Source organism: Epinephelus lanceolatus, chromosome 21, assembly GCF_041903045.1.
Source record: "Epinephelus lanceolatus isolate andai-2023 chromosome 21, ASM4190304v1, whole genome shotgun sequence".
Taxonomy (NCBI): Eukaryota; Metazoa; Chordata; class Actinopteri; order Perciformes; family Serranidae; genus Epinephelus; species Epinephelus lanceolatus.
In genome coordinates this window covers 3,541,395-3,557,816 of record NC_135754.1, presented here as the reverse complement: position 1 = coordinate 3,557,816, position 16,422 = coordinate 3,541,395, and the positions used below count along the sequence as shown (strand labels likewise).

The 16,422-nt window shown below is 41.0% G+C and overlaps 1 protein-coding gene across 10 annotated transcripts in view; it reads left to right on the top strand.

The window, feature by feature from the left end:
* Window positions 1-1,727: 1,727 nt before the first annotated feature.
* rbfox3a (RNA binding fox-1 homolog 3a) overlaps window positions 1,728-16,422 on the top strand; it is a 1,467,330-nt gene continuing 1,452,635 nt past the window's right edge. For 9 of the 10 annotated variants that reach the window (XM_078163425.1, XM_033611789.2, XM_033611787.2 and 6 more), the window contains exon 1: window positions 1,728-1,917. The gene's annotated coding sequence lies outside the window, so the exon portion shown is untranslated. Of the gene's footprint in view, window positions 1,918-14,461; window positions 14,497-16,422 lie in introns of those variants that run through there. The other variant, XM_078163421.1, reaches the window with a different exon arrangement.

Here is a 16,422-nt window from a genome sequence, read left to right as displayed (position 1 = left end):
CCCTGTGGCGAGTGAATCTGCCTGCAGTGAAAGCGGGGGCTAACCGGTGCTTCCTCCTCATGCTCCACTTCACTCAGCTGCTAACACAGCCAGTTGGCCGTTTGGATCCAACCGGAGCACCGAGCCCTGGTTTGTTATTCAGGTTAATGTGGGAAGAAGCAGCGGGTATATCGGGCAGCTGAGTGAAGCTGAGTGAAGCGGAGCCTGCGGAAGAAACACCGGGACTGTCTGGATGTGATAGTCCGTGGAGATGCTGCGGTACTCGCAACGGGGGATGGGGGGGTGGGGCGTGTTGGAGAGCAGAGGTAGAGGGAGGAGTGGCTCATGACACACTTTGTTTTGCTCTACAGGCAGTGCACAACAGCGAACCTAGTGGTGAAACGATTTCGCTTATTGCGCCTTTAAATATTTTCAATCTAAAATAATTAAATATTGACCTTCCTATAAAGGTGATGATTGGCTCAGTTGTTTCTTTGACCAGAAACAAACTGTTGAAGGTGGCAGCACCAGATGTGTGAATCACCAGACACATCTGAGCAGTGGGCTAAACAAAAAGGATCCAGATTAGGCTATTTAATAAGAAAAGTGAGGTGAAATGCCAATACAGTGTGAATGTCACAGGTGAACATTAGCACACACACATACGTTCTCCCAGCCAATTCTTGGTGCAACAGCCATCCCATCATTGTCTCCTTTTCCCTGTGGAGCAGTACAGCCAAGCATCTCTCCATTGGACCAGTGTAGCTGCATAATGCTAGTCTAATAGCTAATTTCACCTTTAATTAAATATGCTGGGGAGCAGCAGAGGCTGTGTATGGCCTGACTTCAAGACACAGGACTTTAAAAGCAATAAAATGACACAGGACAAAACCCTGGAGAAAACCACATGAGCAGCAAGTGGCGTTTTCAATGACAAAGAGAAAAAACTTGGGAAATGTGAAATTTAAAAATACTTTTGGTTCATTGTTTCAGGACGTCATAATATCATGGCAATATCATTTGGAGGTACATACAATGATGTTTGTATGTGTGTGTTTTTTTTCTCATTATGAGTAAAAATAATGTGTAAGGATGGAAGGAGTTAGGGATGAAGGACAGATGAGGTGATGGAGATCAGAAAGAAGGATGAAGGAGAAAAAAGGAAGGAGGGGGAGTGAGGCAAGGGGGTTTGTTTCCTCAGGAGTTTCAGTACCTGTCATGGTGTGCTGAGTTAAGTCTCACTAAAAGACACACACACACACACACACACACACACTGGCAGCAGAGGTCTTTGCCTCGTCTCGCTGTCCTGTTCCTCATCTTTCTCTCTTTCTTTCATAAGCTCCTGCTTGCTTTGTGATGTGTTCAGCAACGTGTGTGTGTGAGTGTGAGACTCTCTTCTTCCCCCGTTACCACACACACTCCACTCAGTGTTTGTACTGGTATTTATTAATGCATCTACATGAAGTGCATTTACACTATGACATGTATAGTGCAGTGTGTATGTGTGTTTTCCACTCTCACTGGCTCGCAACACACACCAGCTCTCCCCTACTTTAGCTCGTCCGCTCAATCTACACCAAACGCATCCTTTGACACACACACACACACACACACACACACACACACACACACACACACACACACACACACAGCTCGCCTCCCTTCTCCTCTCTCTAATGCTTGCTGCTCCTCCTCTATCTCTCTTTCTCACCCTCTCTCTCTCTCCATCTCAATCTCTCACTCAGAGCACTTCGTTCGGCAGAGCAGCATAACAGAGTAGAGTGTGTGTTTGCCGTGGCGTGTGTGTGTGTCCAGAGCAGCGATCGCAGTGAAAACGGAGAGAGAGATAGACAGATAGAGAGAGAGAGAGAAAGAGAGAGAGACATCCAGAGGCAGGACTGAGCAGACTGAGAGAAAGCAACACTCCTCACCACCGTGAGTACTGTACTGTATATACATGCTTTTCTCCATTCACTCACTATTGAGGGAGCTGTTTCCTAACTAACTGAACTGGGCTGCTGTACAGAGTATACAGCGGGAATGCAATAGAAATGCATGGGAAGGTGCACATGATCACTTTCAAATTGTTGGCTGGAGTCATAGTGTGTTCCTCAGTGTGAGGCTGCAAAATGTGCCCTGTGAACAAGTGTGTATTTGAGTGATTTTCTGTGTGTGTAAAGGTGGGTATTGAACCGAGTCATACGTAGAAATACAGAAGAAATTAGGTTTTTGTGCATGAGTGCTTCAAAAACCTGCACCTAAACTCACAGATCTGCCTGCAAAGCAAATCTCTTTTTCATGTATTTGTATATATTTTTGTTACATATATATTTTTAACTTTCTGGTTGAGGTTACACTTGCAGGCTTTTCCCACAAGCAATTCATGATTCTCAATATTTAAAAGTATTGCATTTTGATTGGGACTACAGTATTTAAATGACACTATATGCGCTGCTGACATGCATCAGGTCATTTCATCAGATGTATGTGGACCTTTGACACCAGATGAGCTGCAGATAAACACTCCGTTGATAAGACTATTGCAAAGTGTGATGTGTGTGTATGAACTCTTCTGTCCTCTGCCAGCTGCTCCTGCATGTACTGTGGAGAACTTCATTCACCATAGTTTTTCTCTTACCTACAAGTACGTTTGTAGTAGTTTTACACAAGTAAGGTCTGATCTTTATTCTAAAGTGAAACAGTGCCACAATTTTTTGATTTTCAAGTGCTGGCCTAGAAATGTAATGTATCTTCACTCCCCCCTACACTCACCAACACCAAAAGCTGAAAGAAGGCTGAAATCAGCTACTGTAACTCTCTCTCCACAGCGAGATAAGATTTGTTCATTTTAGTGATTCCATTTCACTCAGATAGTGTTTGAAGGGAGGACTGGAGAATATACCAGAGGCGTATTGTAAAGTGCAGTGTTGATGCTGAGGACAGCATAGAAAAGAGGTAAGGATGGGGGATAGGGATGGCGGCAAGGAGAGAACTAAAAGAGGGATTATGATAACCTCTTAAAAGGAGGGATTATGATAACTGCTGCCATGCCTTCTTTTTTCCCACCCTTCCTCACTCAAAGTAATTATTTCTGGAAAGCCACTTTCTTTCTGTGGCTTCTCGCCTGCTTTTGTCAAGCTCTGTTTTCCTTCGTCAGATGCCACAAAGTCAAAATCAGGCGCACTTCAATGCTGCCGCAGAATTGTGAAAATTGTTTTAGAATGCCACATCCCAGCGTCTGCTTCGTAAAATTTGTCGTGTTTAATTTGTTGAATGTCTTATCAGTGATTCTACGTGTTCATAACATTAACAAATCTGTTAAATATCAAATTATTTATATTTGTTTGAGCTTTACTGGATCATGCATTTACATTGAGAGAACCACTGCCTACTGTGTGAGGGTGATATATTTCTTCACATGAAATATAAAAAGCACATTTCTCTCAAAAATGTTTTTCCAGCTGCAAAGAAGTTTGTGTTTTTGATCAAATCTGTATATCAAATACAGAGGCAAATGCACCAATGACTTCCAAGAGTATCTGCATAGATACAAGTGTGTTTTCTCCACAAGTGTGTGTGTGTGTGTGTGTGGGTGTGTGTGTGTGAGAGAGTGTCTTCTTGGAGAATCAAGGAATGTACATTGGAGGCCGCCAGGCTCTGGATGGAAGTGTCGAGGGTAGGATATCTGTGGCTTTTGTCGGGATTTACTCTCACAATAAGGATTTAGTGGGTGACACTTGGGCAGGGTGTGTCTACATCAAAGGGGCTTCTCAGCATGGAGCAGCAGTGAACAGCATCACATCAGGACATGCTGCCTGCTACCGCTGCTGCTGCTGTGTGGAGGCAGAGCGGGGGGAAAGTTGGCTTCATTGTTTTTTTTCTTTCTTTTTTAAGGGGAGACAACGTCAAGGCAGCGTGTGTGACAAGTGTGGGCATGTCTGAGCACTATTGGTGTGTTTTCTGCTGTGTTTGTGCGGATGTAAGGTGTGGTGGTGGCCACGCTGTGACGGTGGAAATACTGGCATATGGATTCCTCATGGACTCTTATTTTAACCCCCTGAAGATGAAGCTCTCGCGAGCTGGGGGGGCATGTTTTCATGATCCTGTTTAAAATTGATGTAAAATAAAAACTATAAGAGCTACAGCGTTCCTTCTTCTGACAACAGAAAGCTAAGAATTCCATCTTTTGCTCCTTCACCTTGTCAACATGCAATGAGATTATTACATTATGCTATAAGCGGTCCGAAAGACTATACGTGAAAACGCACAGTGATGCCACAGTATTGTCCCATCGTGGCTATTCTAAAATAAAAACTATAATAGCTTATTTTGGCAGCAGAAATCTTCTGTCTTTTGTGCCATCACATTGTTCACTTGCAATGACATCATTACATTATACTACAAGTGGTCCAAAAGACAGTGAAAAAGTGCGGAGGTGCCAGAGGAGCAGGTCGATTGGAATGTCCGTTGTATTTTTTTTTTTTTTTTTTTAATTTATGATACAATTTCAACACTTTTATCAATTATCATGGTCTATTGATTCACACAACCTTTTAGTTTAAGGTTGGACAGATTTTAGGGATATGAGATGCCAAAAAATACCAATGTAGGCAATGGGGAAATATTTACACTGCAGAGGAAATTTTCAAAACAGCTTTGCACTCTGCTCATAAAAATGAGCATATCTCAGAAACTAAAAAATGTGCATAGTTCAAATAACTTAGAGAGTGTTAAACATGTTTTGTTTCTAAATATAGAAATACTTTGGATCAATATGTTTTGTGTGTTTATTTTTTATTTAAATTTGAAAAACATGTACTTTTTGTATTTATATTACTTTATGACACAGTTTAAATACTTTTATCAGTTATTATGGTTTATTGACTTACACAACCTTTTGGCTTAGGTTGTACAGATTTTAGGGATATGAAGCATTTGAACATACTCCAATAAATAACATCAAAATAGGCAAATATACAAATATGCACTGGCAGACCTATGGCAGAGTTCAAAGGGTTAAGCAGGGAGATACAGGCTTTAAGGATTTATATGTGTTGATATGTAACATGTGTAGCTGCAGACATTTTCAGCCTTGGCACAATTTACAAATGATGATGATGATGATGATGATGAAAAAATTAGCAGAGTTTGATGCTAAATGAAAAATGTGTCTGTCTGCTCCGAATGAAAACTAATGGAGAACAAACCTCCACAGTCTGATTGTTGACTGTTTTGTCATCATCACCCAATAATTCCTACAATAAAAATTCATTCTGAATGACATATTCCATTAACATCTTTCTTTCTCTCATAAACATCTATTTTCATTAGAGAACATTACACTTTACCCTTCAGCTGCGTCTGTAATTCATCACACACACTTTCGTGACTGTCAGACGCCATTCAGAAAGTTTCCCAGTTGAAAGCAGCTCCCCTCATGCATACCAAAGCCACAGCATTTTCAGCTTTCTTAAAAAAAATTCCTCTGCATCGTTTCAGTGGGATTGGTACAGTATTTCACACAGTGCCTAATCTCTTTAAGCAGAGTTGTTATCCCAGTCCATGATGAATTGTATCGCTACTGTAGCTTGTTGCACCTACAAGCTGTTTTTAAGCGAACATCTTTGTTGGTTTAAAAGTGAATGTGCTACTGTGTGGTTGTGTGAGAGTGTGTGTTTGTTGGTATCGTCTGGAGTGTTGTACTGACAGCACAGATAAGTCTTTTGTCCTGAGGCCTAATCCCTCCTCTACTACAGCATGAGAGATGGATAGAGGAAAAAGATGAGAGAGAGTGAGAGAGACATTGGTGTTTGTGTGTGTGTTGTTGTGTGCGTGTTGGTGAAGACAACGCAGCGGCAGAGGCTTTCAGAAGGGAGCGAGAGCGGGATTTGCATGTGAACAAGGGCTTTAACGGAGCCGTGAACCGTTAATACGCATTCAGAGAGGTTTTGTAGCGAGTGGCCGGAGTTGTTCAGAAACAGGTGTTGTGCAAATCACAGCAAACACTCTCTCTTCCAAAATATTTTCCTCAGCAGCTCTATTCTCTGTATTCTCTGGCACTGTTTACTTTGCCAGTGCTTTCACTAGGACTTGGGCTCCTGTTCAGGAAAAAAAAAAAAAAAAAAAAAAAAAATTGGGAAATGGCAGAAAATAAAAAGACACTACATCCATGTTATGTTTTTTCCCTTTTAAATCCACGTGGGCATAGTGGACACAAAAAAAGTTTGAAAACATCCAGTACTTAATTTGAAAGGTTAACATAAATCTTATTCTGTTTTGTAATTAAAACATACACACCAACAGTAATATCGGTATATCACAGAGCAAACACTTTCACTCCTTTGTCATGCACCTGTTATCAAATTTTCTCTATGAGGAGTAAAATATTTCTCATGTTTAGAGAAAAATTGTTTAAATTTATTTGCACATTTAGATATAAAAGAATGGGGAAAAAAGTATTTACTTAAGTAGTTTAAATGTGCAGGTGAGGTAGAAACCCACAAAGGGCTTTTCTTGGTGCTTGACTGTCATGACATGTCAGCTTCATTAAAATCATCGCTGCAAATTAAAGCAACAATAGATGTAAAAACACACAGAGAAAATACATATGTGATCAGTTCCCTAATTTAATTTTAACAATCTTTTCCTCTTTTCCAATTTCTCGTTTTATTTCACGGAAGTGATCAATGTAAGTACACTTGTCCTTTAAACGCAATAAAAAATAAGAGCTAACAAAATAAAAGACGCCTGGTACATTCGTTACAGGCGAATCAGTTTGTAGAACAGTTTTGAACAGTTACAGCAAGAGGCTGCACTGCAATGTGCAAATCACTCCTTCTCGTGGCTGCCTGCGCTTTCCCTTTTCTCGCGGCTGCAACTTGCACTCTCTTCATCTACTACTTCATCGCTACTGCTGTACACAATTTAAAAACGCCAACATCCATAGTTCATGTAGGAACTGCTGCAGCCAATGTGCAGCCAGCGGGAGCTGCAGAACGACTCAACCACCATGATCAGTTTTTAATGTTGTATCGGGCAATAACTACTCCAGACTCTGCTCTAGTGTAATTTTCGGGATGCTGGGAACTGCTTGGATTTCGGGACTGTCCCGAATTTTTGGGGACGTCTGTTCACCCTACTTACCTTAGTGGCTGGAAATATTCTTATTACTTTGATTTTGTTGGAAGGAAAAATGACAAGAACCCTATTTTTGCAGGTAGTCGTACTTTTTTTACTGCGAAAAAGGTCGGCTGTAGCCCCACACTGGTTAAACTGCCCAAACTGGATTTTACATGTAGGCAGCTGCAGCTACAAAGAAGTAACAAAGCTCGTGGCTGGATAAGTGGTGGATGAAATGTTGCTCCAAGAGTGACTCCCCATCTTTCAGGCAGAGCCCTGGAGAAATACTGGTCACAGGCAACAGAAGACTAACAGGTAAAAACAACTACAAAAAACCCCCCCAGAAAAACCCCCAAAACAAAAAATGCACAAAAAAAGCAAAAAACAACCCAGACGTTCACACAGAGGCACACAGCTGAATTGTGGGGAGATATACAATTGGGATAATCCAACTACGTGTTCTTGTTGCCTAAATCCAACCACATACATGTGTTAGCTAAACATGACCATGTGCATTTGTTGTTGAAAGAAAAAAATGGCGCTGTTCTGAAGTAGGCTACTGCGTTTATTTTGAAAAGACTATGCAAATTGTACATTTCCAGTGAAAACAGAAGTGTAGTTTGAAAACAGAGAATGCATGTAACGGCAAAACTTGACACACCATCCCAAGGCACCCAGGGTACCTTACATGGCATATCTTGACATAGAATTTGTTCGATTTAGAAGGGAACTTTTTTTGCGGTAGAATTTACCCCTTTTTGACAGTCTTGGGCTGGCTTGGCCTGGTTTGGTTTGACTCGGCATGTCAGCCCAGCGTGGCAGGGATTTTGTCTCTATTACAACAGGGCAACCTGCTTGAAGGTGTGCCTTTAACTGATGACTGCTTGTCTTGAGTGATGATGTTCAAAAGCAGCGGACTGATTCATAGCTATAGTCCCTCATGATTTTTGCTGCAAGTGTTTTTCATCATACAGCAGGGAAGGTAAAAGAAGTTAACCTGTTGGAGGGTGAGCTGTTTGCAGAGGTGCAGTAAGAGCCTGCTGTCTGCAGCTCTTCATCTAACTGTGGCTGGTTCCTCCCTGTGGTATTATTAGACTTTATAAGTCTTAATTGAGGAAAAGCCACTGACAAAGTTCTGCTAATTCAGTGATAAATACGTTTCATTTCCTATAAATTATAGATTGTTATTATGTTATGTAAAAACTCTTATTGTAAAGCAGCAAAATAAACAAATGTTGAGTTTTCATCAGCAATAACTTAACAAGGCCTCTATACGGCTGAAAAGGAACATGAAACAGTAAAATAAAGCAAATATCTTAAGTAAAAATAGGACACTAGAGAGAAACTTCAAACTCCAAACCACAGAGATTCAGTCAGAAGCTATGAAAGTACTGAGAGCTGAACACACAGAGACTTAGAAAAACACCCTTTCTCTCTGTGGTTTTCTGCACAGGTGGGTAGAGTCTCACAACACGCATGCTTGTTTCAGGGGGAGATGGGGGAATCATCAGGGGTTGGCTGCTGTCAGCAAGACATCACTGCTACCTGCTTGGAGGCAGGCAGCTGGCTTTTGGCTCTACCTCAGAGAAGGTCCATCTCTGGCACAGCTCACATAGCTCAGCATGTTTAAACTTACAAAGGAAACTCAAATTACCACTGATGATGGAAAAAGCCCCTTTTTTGCTGGGCCTGGTATGAAGGCAAAGTGATAAAATGACATGCACTTTGAATTGATCACTGCAATGTTATTGTAATGGTACCTTGTAAAAATGCATGAGGATTGGGCAAATGTTTGTGTGCATGACACAAAATAAAGATAAAAATAAAAAATCGTATCAGTCATAATCTAGGCCTATGTGTGTGTTTTGGAGACTGTTGGTGCCATTACCCACAATGTTGAAGGTAAACGTCTGCAGTGAAAGAGTACAGAACACTCAGTGTCTGGATGGACAAGCTGTTCCCATGATAAAGGTAGCTCAAATGTAAAAATATGGCTGGTAAATTGTTAGCTGAGCATACCAGTTCAGCTCATTTTGACAAAACATGTTCCCATAGTGTATTCAAGAGATTTACTGATAGTCACTTTCTGTGCAGGAGTGCACTGTGACATACCGAATGTCAGCACAGAATCTCATAGTTCACTTTATTTTAAAGCTCCAAATTTGATTCACTTTCTCTGAGCTTGTTCAGTAATAATTTGTTCTCGCGCATAATTGCAGGTCACCAGTGTGTGTACAGGACGTCCTCTACATTGACACCAAGTAAAACAATTCATATTGACTGCAGCATTCTAATCCTTTCCTTTGTGAAGGAAGTCTGCAAAGTCCCTGCCTTTGCTGCAGTGCTCATAGGGAGATTATTTGTACCACTTTGGTCATTCATGTTTTTATTCGATATTAGTTCATTGTAAGTCAGTCAATAACATTAACATGTGCTTGAATCTTTTAATTTAATGTAACTCCATGTTGTTGCAGTTCATATAGTTCACTAACTGAGACCTTAGATCTTTCACAATAATGCTTCTTTAATCATTCTATCCTGATTTAACTTGAGATGTACTGTGTATGCATATGATTTAATGAAGTTGAAGTTATTTTTACAGAATAATACTAAGAGAATAATTCCAGCATTGCCTATAGCCATTCGCTGTAATAAATCAGGAGCAGAATTGCTGGCTTTTGATTAAGTCTGTCTACATACCCTTTGGCCATGTTACTCACATTAATAGCATTCCTGATTTTAATTCATGTCTGATATTTTTGTCTGGCTGTTATTCATTTATACTTTATTGAATCTAAGGAGTTGTGGAAGGCTGTAATGCTTCCATATTATTATTTCACTGCAGCTCACTGTGGCTCATATTTTTAAAGGACTTCAGCTCTTGTTATTCATATAAAAACGTCATCAGAGTGGTTTACATTAGTCGTTTTATGTGTCTGCAGCACACACAAGTACTGAAACTTGGCATCAAATGTCTTAGTTTAATCATGTTGTTGACTTACTCTTAAATCAGACAGTTCATGGTTTAAATCACATTTTGTTTAATATTAGATTATTCTATTAAAGTTACAATGTGTAATTTACATGGTTGTTTATTAGCAAATATCAACTATTGCTTTCATATTTACTAAAGTGTAATGCAATTCACATACAAATGGAAGCTTTCTCATAGGCTTAGAATGATTTCTCTATACAGGTAGGGCGTGGTCTGCTGGAGGCTGCCTTCTTGCGTCGCCATATTTGAATGCAGTGGCCGAAAGGGATATACGCGCTTCGCCTTTTGCATTTACCTAGAACTTGCCGTCACTGGAGACAGTTAAGGTGAAGATCAATCCGGGGCGCTTCTGCGTGAGCCTGCTTTGTACTTTTATGATTCTGTCGCACTTTAAATGGAGGACCACACATATGTTTTGCCCCATAAGAGGGAAACCACGCCACCAAATAAAAGAAAAAGATCAGATAAGCGAGGATGGGACAAAACGCGAGTGAATATTGGCGTTGCTTATTCCAGGTGGAAAGAACTCCTGAAGGAGAAGGATTTCACAAGGGATGCGGAGGTTGCCTGCTTTCTGCTAGACAGGTAATTCAATCTGATATTTTAAAATCATTTTGGCTTCATGTTTGCAACTACTTTTCCCTCTCGTCTAAGTTCGAGTGACGGCTACGTTTACGTGCTAACGTTATCCTAGCCTTGGCTAACGTTATCCCAGAGCTACAGCTAAATGGTACGCCTAGCCTACAGCCTAATCTGTTGATTCCTCTTGCGCTACTGCGAAGGCTGCCACCCTCTCCTCCTCCTCTTCCCTCTGGGTAGCCGAGACACACCTCTTTGCCTGGCCGTTCCTGCACCGCCTCTACCCCCTCGCCCCCTTCCTCTCATTGGTCTTCCTCCTCTCCCTCTCCCTCTTCCTCATCTCCCTGTGTCCTGTGGAAGAACACTCTGGAAACGCATATATTATAATCGTACCAACCTATATTTGCCGCACTATGCCGTGACTATCACATAAAACGTGTTATTTTAGCATTACTGTGCTAATGCTCGTGTTACCAAAACAATTAGAAATAAAACACTCCTAACATATATCTCACAGATAACCTATATCTCACTGGTAAGCTATAACATATCGTAACATGGTTTAGATTCCTAAATAAATATTCACCTCGTTGCTAGATACTCCTGAAAAACTCGAAAAACTCTGCTGTCTGCGCAAGGCTTTTTGTCCTACGAGGCCACCGTCACTTACCCGGCAGGAGGGGTGAGCGAGTGAGTGTGAGCGCAATCTAGAATTTGACCGCTGATGTCACTGTTACTCACCATTTTTACACACTGAGGCTTTAAGACAAAGTATTTTCAGCTACTAAGTATGGCTTCTGAAAATTACTATAATGGAATTAATATCATGTGTCATTACTAGACTTCACTAAATAATATCCCATCATGTTTCACTCTGTCCAGTCAGGATGAAGTGAAGTTTCTTAAAGAGCTCCCCCTAAAGTTACTCTGGCAAAATATGCAGAATTGGAAAGTGAACGATGTAATGTGAGGTCTAATTAGGGGTGACTGATGTATCAAATATAGTCACTGTATTAAGGCCTGTTCTGTGTGAGATGAATAAAATGACTGTTTTGTAACACCGAGTATAAATTGACTTTTTAGCCATGGGCATTATACTTGCTTAGGCATTTTGTTTCTTTTGCTCTCTCCTGTGGCTCTCTCCCTCTCATAGACACACACACACAAAGAGACTCACAAACATGGCACGTCACACACACACTCTTCTGCCCATCCTGATCACTTTCTCCCCAGCGATAGTGTGCCAGCTGGCAAAGCATGTGTCTAATTTGCAGGTCTCCAGACCACTATTATTGAGTCCCATTTTTTGACAATGGAGCACTACTGTGACTTGCAAATATTATTAATATATCCAGTTCATATATTATTATTAATATATGAACTGGATAGCTGCTAGCTTGTTTCCAGCTCACACTGATTAAATTATCACGTTTAACCATGCCGCGGTAACAGCTGAGCTCACTAGGATTAATGATAGTGTGAGCACAGGGTGTGTCTTTGCACCAGCAGGGCTCCTGGCTGTCACATTTTGCGACCAAATACTAATAATATATGAACTAGAGAACTTTGAGTGTGTTCTCAGCTCACAGTGAGAACACACTCAGGTTTGAAGGCGTAGCGGCAACAGTTAAACTTTGTGCTAAACATTTGACTGTTGACAGGAAGCTTCAATTTCACAACAAAAACATCAACACTTCTGGCCCAAGACAAGTCACATACTTCAAAATAAATGCACCACTGGTTCTGCTTTGATCTATATAATTAAAACAATACTTTATTTCACTTCATTATAACAGTATTTTATAAAACATTATTATATCAGTACTTAACTTTATTATAATGATATTTTATTTCATTTTATTATAACAGTACTTTATTTGACTCTATTATAACAGTACTTTACTTTATTACAGTATTTTAATTACCTTTAATAGGATAGTACTGTATTTAACTGTATTATGATCATAGCTTCCTTATTTAACTTTATTGTAACTGTGGTTCATTAAATAATTTTGTATTTAGTAGTTAACAGTACTTTAAAGGAGATTTCAGATTATTGTAATATATATATCTTGTATTGTGATATAGCTTTAAAATATTGCATTATTATTTTAAGTCATATTGCCCAGCCTTAAGTCTAATTTATATAATTAATGATGATAATCATTAATATAAAATTGTTTAAAAGAGTAAAATTACATAAATTATTTAATGTTTTGCAGTATTTGTGGTCATCTGTTTACGCTCATTAAAGGAGCAATAAGCGAAATTCATCATTTCTAGATTGAAGGAATTAAAAAATTGCTATGTGAAGAACTAGAGGTGTAATTTCATCTGGAGTATATACCTCACACAACCTCTCTCTGTGTTGATCTCCAGCCCCTTGTTTACAAGCCGGTCCGGCTGCGCGTTCATGTACGTTCATGTGAACCCCCCCTCTTGGAGCCCTTGGCCCTCCCTCCCTATAAAAGGCTACAGCCAGTGAGCAATGGCAGCGCGTATTTTCGAAGTGAAATGACGGAGTCAAATGTCTGTTTTAATTAGTGTTACAGTAACATTAGGCACATGTCGCTATGTCGATTCAGTTAAATTTAATGTTACAACCGTAGCATGGGTTAATGTCCGGAGCTTGAGTTATTAGCGGCTCTGTCCCAGCAATGGGTCAGGCGTTATGGCGTTACGCCCCTGCTAGCCTCCCAGCTAGCGGGGGCTAACCGGTGCTTCTTCCTCAGGCTCCACTTCACTCAGCTGCCAGCACAGCCAGTTAGCCTCCTCTAGCCTCCCAGCTAGCGGGGGCTAACCGGTGCTTCTTCCTCAGGCTCCACTTCACTCAGCTGCCAGCACAGCCAGTTAGCCTCTGCTAGCTTCCCAGCTAACGTTAGCCCTGGCTCTCCGTTTGGATCCAACCGGAGCACCGAGCCCTGGTTTGTTATTCAGGTTAATGCGGGAAGAAGCAGCGGGTATATATCGGGCAGCTGAGTGAAGTGGAGCCTGTGGAAGAAACACTGGGACCGTCTGGATGTAATAGTCCGTGGAGATGCTGCGGCGCCACTGTTGCCAACTCCTCAGTAAGAAAAGTAGCTATGGGCTGTCCTAAAAGTCGCTAGAAGTCGCTAAATGACGTCATCGCCTAATTTGCATAATTGTCCATATGCATGTAATTGTAATGGCTGTTGTAGGAGAGAGGAATAACGTCGTGGGAGAGACAAAAACTGAGTAAAAAAACACCTTGAATATGTTTAGAACTACAAATGAACCTTCTTTCAGTGATTTATATTAGACAAAGAAAATTTTATATTTACATCCCGCCCTGACTATAAACCAGGTCGGGATCAGCCAGCGGCAGTTCCGCGCATGCGCGATTCACTTGCAGTCTGGACGTGGAGGGGTTAACGTCTCCTGCTCTGACTGCTGCTGGGAGGGAGGACTGGGCCATCTGTGAGTGCTTTGGGGCGAGAGAGGAGCCATGGTAGCATCCGCTGCCCGTTGAGAAAAATAAGAATGATACGTACTCTCACAACAGAGTCACCAGAAGTCTTCAATAACATCAGAAAGAGTCGCTAGATTTGTCGCTTTTTTGAAAAAGAGTCGCTAGAGGGGTCTGAAAAGTTGCTAAATATAGCGACAAAGTCGCTAAGTTGGCAACACTGTGCGGCGCTCGGCTGCACAGACGAGCCGAGTGGGGTGGGGGTGGAGAGCAGAGGTAGAGGGAGGAGGCTCATGACACACTTTGTTTTGGTCTACAGGCAGTGCACAACAGCAAACCGGCTAGCGGTGAAACGATTTCGCTTTTTGCTACATTCAAGTCTTCTGGATCCACAGTGAGTATGAATGTGTGTGTGTGTGTGTGTGAGTGAGAGAGAGAGAGAGAGAGAGTTTCAGAGAGAGTCTGATGCCCTGGTAAGAGATGTTTGGCTCGTAGCCACAGAAATCCTCATTAGGCTGCCTCACATTCTGCTCCATATTTAAATATTTGTGTGTATACTGTTAATGCATACATACACAGCGAAAGTAAAGTAAAAGCAACTGGGGTTAACATTAGAGGTGCTCACCTCCACTTGTGTGTGTGTGTGTGTGTATATGTGAGATGAATGGCACTCTAAAGGATCCACTTGATTATGTTCAATGGAGAGCTTTCTCCCCTCAGCCTTATTTATGTCCTCACGCTGCAGCCAGGATACACACCTATAAATCTGCTCCTGCTGCAGACCATGCACACATATCACACACATCACACATCCTCCAACATCTCCAAATCCCATATTTGCTCCTGGTCCTCTTGCCGTCTGTTTAAAGATATCACTGAATTGTTCTTAGACACTTTCAAATATTCATCTACTTTCTGTGTTCAGGGGTTTTAGCTTCCCTGTAGCACTATGCACCTGCTGACCTTCTCTGGCCCACCTCTTTTCACCCTGCAAACTGTCGCCCCCATGCTTTCACTCATGCATATCACCCCTATTCACTTAGCCAACACTTTCTCTCTTTTTGTAGCTGTAGCCGGAGGCCAAAACTGCAGGGCTTCATGATTCGTCCCCTCTAAATTCTTCACCTTTGTATGTTTAAAGGTTCTTCTCAAACAGAGTCTCCTGAGTACAAGGATGGAGAGGAGGAGGGGGAGGGATTTGAGAGATTGAAAATCAATCATGTGGACTGAAAGGAGGAGAAAAAGTTGAGCGAGCGGAAAGAGACATTTTGGAGGAAAAACACCATGCAGTAAGCTGAGGAGAGAGGGATGGCAGGTTTATAGAGAGGAGCTGACTGTAATAATGCAGGCAGACAGTGTACACCTTAATCAGTGGACTGTGCTGTGTATAGCTTTTCATTAGAATAACGGTGTATGAATAGCAAGCGAAAATCCTTGAACAGATTTAAGGTAAAGCCATATATACAACGGAGTATGTTTTGCAGGGCTATACAGGTCCTGTGTAGAACATCAACTATAAGGCAATAATAGATGTGGTCTGATGTCACCTATGTAGATGTGTTTTGCCATTTTTGTTGGAGTCAGAAAAAATCTCAGTTTAAGCAGAAAAGAGGAACAACAAAGAGACAGCAAAAAGCTCCATTGCAAAAAGTTAGAATGATTAAATGTTTTGATCTGCAAAAATCAAGTGTGTTCACAGAAAATGAGGAACATATGAATAATTGTAACATAACACTGTGATAGGGGCCATAGGTTAAGTTGCAGTGGTCTACCTAACTACATTTCAGAGGCAAATACTTTTTACTCCAAAACATTTACGAGATGCCTGACATGAAGCACTGTATATATGTATATTGTGTATTTAGATTGCATATATAGATTCGATTTTTTAGACTTCCCATAAGGTAGAAAAGCTCCACCACAATCAAATACAGATGAAAATGCTAATGACGTATTAATACATCTGTAATGATTGTCTAGGAATACATAAATGTCTAATTTGTAATATAACACTCACAGGGGGCATTTTTCGCTGCAAATGAGTAGGTCTTGGGGAAATAATCAGTTCATAGATGGACTGTGATGCAGTTAATAACGTGATGCTAACAGAATGAAAGAGGTGGAACCCGGACCGTCTACAGTGCAGCACATGCCAGAGTTAACTTGTAATTCATCTTCACAAAAGGCAGCACTTGCAAGCTTGTTTTAATTCAATGTCTAAATAATACCATTTGGGAGGTGAACATGAAGTATATTGTGTATACTTTCTCCTGCCATCACCCAGAGATGAATGTTAATGGAGTACAGCAAAGATCAGCAG